Source organism: Ranitomeya variabilis, chromosome 5 (genome assembly GCF_051348905.1).
Source record: "Ranitomeya variabilis isolate aRanVar5 chromosome 5, aRanVar5.hap1, whole genome shotgun sequence".
In the NCBI taxonomy this organism is placed as follows: Eukaryota; Metazoa; Chordata; class Amphibia; order Anura; family Dendrobatidae; genus Ranitomeya; species Ranitomeya variabilis.
The window spans coordinates 316,146,380-316,150,583 of record NC_135236.1 but is presented as its reverse complement, the minus strand read 5'-3'; the positions used below and the strand labels follow the sequence as shown (position 1 = coordinate 316,150,583).

At 50.4% G+C, this 4,204-nt stretch overlaps 1 long non-coding RNA gene across 1 annotated transcript; it reads right to left on the bottom strand.

Moving 5' to 3' along the window:
- Nucleotides 1-231: 231 nt before the first annotated feature.
- On the bottom strand, nt 232-2,596 carry LOC143773639 (uncharacterized). Its single transcript, XR_013215270.1, has 3 exons — nt 2,521-2,596; nt 2,255-2,340; nt 232-701 (listed from the first exon to the last, which is right to left on the bottom strand). It is a non-coding gene; the product is annotated as an uncharacterized LOC143773639 (long non-coding RNA).
- Nucleotides 2,597-4,204: the final 1,608 nt, after the last annotated feature.

Here is a 4,204-nt window from a genome sequence, read left to right as displayed (position 1 = left end):
AATTGCATGGCCCTGGCTGAAAGAGCAAAAGAGGTTTAGACATGTTAAACATTGGTTATTACATATGGTGGGCAATATTTACCTTCGTGTCACCATCGTTGACCTGAGAAAGACAGGGCTTGGGCATACTTGTATTTGCTCCTGCGTCCTGCAGATCCACTCGGGGCCTGCATCTCTTTGTTAAATTCCTTCTTAAAGCAATCCCTGATCGACCGCCACCTTTTTACAATCCTCTCACCTGTTAAAAAAGGATAAACACAAATTGGTTAGAAACAATACTTAGAATGCATCAACAAAACTGAACTGCGTATACTTACGTTCTTGATTCTGGGCCCGAACATCGAGGTCCTCCCACTTCATTATAAGCTCTTGGCAGACTTGCTCCCAGAGTCGACGGGTCACTGTGATATCAGCATGGCGGCGGTCGCCCATGTTCCACAGCGGCTCCCTGTCTCAGATAAGATCGATGAGGAGGTCAATATCGAGGCCGGCCTCCTCACCGGCAGAATCAGGAGCATGCTGTGAAGCCTGTCATAAAAAAGGGAAAAAAAATTAAAACAAAATTGTAAACAACATAAAGAATAAACCTAAAAAAAAAAAATAACATATATGCTTAAACGATGACGGCTGCCATGACTCTCACGCCGACGACCCTGGGAGCCACTGGGAAGACCTCTGGATTGAGCACCAGAATCCGAACTCTAGAAGAAAAAAACCCATAACAATTATGTGCTTGTATGTAGCCTTTTCATGTGTTGTGTGCCATGTGATATCTATAATGATCATTTTTTATGTGTTGTGTGATGTCTAGTGTTGAGCGATACCGTCCGATACTTGAAAGTATCGGTATCGGAAAGTATCGGCCGATACCGGCAAAATATCGGATCCAATCCGATACCGATACCCGATACCAATACAAGTCAATGGGACTCATGTATCGGACGGTATTCCTGATGGTTCCCAGGGTCTGAAGGAGAGGAAACTCTCCTTCAGGCCCTGGGAACCATATAAATGTGTAAAAGAAAGAATTAAAATAAAAAATATCGCTATACTCACCCTCCGACGCAGCCGGGACTTCAGCGAGGGAACCGGCAGCGTTGTTTGTTTAAAATTCGCGCTATTACTTGGTTACGTGAATTCCCGGCTTGTGATTGGTCAGGTCGGCCATGTTGCCGGGACGCGGACCAATCACAGCAAGCCGTGACGAAATTACGTCACGGCTTGCTGTGATTGGTCCGCGTCCCGGCAATATGGCCGCCCTGACCAATCACAAGCCGTGACGTCACGGGAGGCTGGACACGCGCTCATTTTAAAATGGGCGCGTGTCCAGCCTCCCGTGACGTCACGGCTTGTGATTGGTTGCGCCGCGGTCAACCAATCACAAGCCGGGAGGCTGGACGCGCTCATTTTAAAATGGGCGCGTGTCCAGCCTCCCGTGACGTCACGGCTTGTGATTGGTTGCGCCGCGGTCAACCAATCACAAGCCGGGAGGCTGGACGCGCTCATTTTAAAATGGGCGCGTGTCCAGCCTCCCGTGACGTCACGGCTTGTGATTGGTTGCGCCGCGGTCAACCAATCACAAGCCGGGAGGCTGGACGCGCTCATTTTAAAATGGGCGCGTGTCCAGCCTCCCGTGACGTCACGGCTTGTGATTGGTTGCGCCGCGGTCAACCAATCACAAGCCGGGAGGCTGGACGCGCTCATTTTAAAATGGGCGCGTGTCCAGCCTCCCGTGACGTCACGGCTTGTGATTGGTCAGGGCGGCCATATTGCCGGGACGCGGACCAATCACAGCAAGCCGTGACGTAATTTCGTCACGGCTTGCTGTGATTGGTCCGCGTCCCGGCAACGTGGTCGACCTGACCAATCACAAGCCGGGAATTCACGTAACCAAGTAATAGCGCGAATTTTAAACAAACAACGCTGCCGGTTCCCTCGCTGAAGTCCCGGCTGCGTCGGAGAGGTGAGTATAGCGATATTTTTTATTTTAATTCTCTCTTTTACACATTTTAACATTAATGTTGTTGCGATACCCGATACCCGATACCACAAGAGTATCGGAATCCCGGTATCGGAATTCCGATACAGCAAGTATCGGCCGATACCCGATACTTGCAGCATCGGAATGCTCAACACTAGTGATGTCTGAATTTATCAGTTTGCATGTATTGTGTTCTGTCTGTAAGTATCTTGTGTTGTTATGTGTTGTGTGTAGTGTGAGGTTGTGGTTCCGCGATACATGAAAGAAACATACCAATTGTGATCCCGCTCCAGGTCTTTCTCCACCCCTTCCCTCTTCTTCTGGGAGCACCTCTTGGACTGCGGCAGCAGCTTCAGCAGCTTCCTACAAAGAAGAAAAATGGCAAAATACATTAATATATACACATACATACACAAATGCACACACACACACACGCATACACACACACACACACACACACACACATACACACACACATACACAAAAGAGGGAGAGAGAGCGAGAGAGAGCAAAATTATGTAAAAAACATATATATTTACCTCAGTGCGCTGCCGACGGGAGGGAGGGCTCCCAGAAGAAGACATGGCTGCTCTGGTACGGCTTGGCCGGCTGGGCTCTGCAGCAGGTTACAGCTGGCTGGGCTCTGTGGCAGGTTTATAGCTGGCTGGGCTTTGTAGCAGGCTCCGCTCTCTCAGGCTTGGCTGGCTGGGCTCTGTGGCAGGCTCCGCTCTCAGGCTTGGCTGGCTGGGCTCTGTGGCAGGCTCCGCTCTCTCAGGCTTGGCTGGCTGGGCTCTGTAGCAGGTTAGAGCTGGCTTGGCTCTGTGGCAGGTTTATAGCTGGCTGGGCTCTGTGGCAGGCTCCGCTCCCTCAGGCTTGGCTGGCTGGGCTCTGTGGCAGGCTCTGCTCTCTCAGGCTTGGCTGGCTGGGCTCTGTGGCAGGCTCTGCTCTCTCAGGCTTGGCTGGCTGGGCTCTGTGGCAGGCTCCGCTCTCTCAGGCTTGGCTGGCTGGGCTCTGTGGCAGGCTCCGCTCTCAGGCTTGGCTGGCTGGGCTCTATGGAGGGTTCCGCTCTCTCAGGCTTGGCTGGCTGGGCTCTGTGGCAGGCTCCGCTCTCTCACGCTTGGCTGGCTGGGCTCTGTGGCAGGCTCCGCTCTCAGGCTTGGCTGGCTGGGCTCTGTGGCAGGCTCCGCTCTCTCAGGCTTGGCTGGCTGGGCTCTGTGGCAGGCTAGAGCTGGCTCTGCTCTCTGGTTCTTTTGTCAGGTTCTTCAAGCTTGGCAGGATGTGGCAGGGTGTGGGCTCTCTGGCTGGCAGTATGGCTGGAAATGAGTGAGGGCCTCAATGGCATTGCTTTATATATGTGTCCTGGGGGCAGGCCAATAATTTCTGAGCATGCTCAGTGTAAAAAGCCAGATCAGGCCGCCAGATCCACCTTTTTCCGGATCCGGCGCTGTCCGGCGTCCATAGACATGCATTGTAGCGAAATCGCGGAAGGGCCAATCCGGCCCTTCCGGCTATTTCGCCGCAGACAAAAAACGTTACAGTAGATGTTTTTTCCAGACGCCGGAATCGGAATTTTAGCCGAATCCGGAAAAAAATGGAAGGAACGCTGGGCCATGAGGCGCGATCCGTCGCTAATACAAGTCAATGGGGGAAAAAACGGTTCCGGTTTTTATTTTTTCCGGTTCCGTTTTTTTTCTAAAGAGCCGGATTTAGCCTGAAACAAAAAGACGGATGTGTGAAAGTAGCCTTAGTAATTTTTGCTATATACTTAGAAACATCTGTAATGGTTTTTTGGATCTAACCACAAAATGGTGCATGTGAATTCAGCCTTATACATTGCTATCTAATATAGTTACATAACATAACATAGGTTATAAAGTCAGTATCTTTTCATAATAGACAAGAAATATTGGTTTCAGTCATGGTGAAGTATTTTTCTATTAGTATAGCATTCTTGTTAATAATTGGATACATTAAAAGAGGCATAAATGTTCATGACGAGGATATAGTTTTGCCTCTATACAAGTCACTAGTGCGGCCACACTTAGAATGCTGTGTAAAATTTTGGGCCGCAGTGTAAAAGAAGGACATAGTTGAACTAGAGTATGTGGTAGTTTTCTTTTCTCGTGTATGGGCTGTTTGGGTGGGAATGGGGAGGCTAAGGGGGTAACATGGTGCTGCACATGGGGGGTGACATGGTACTGCACATGGGGGGTGACATGGCGT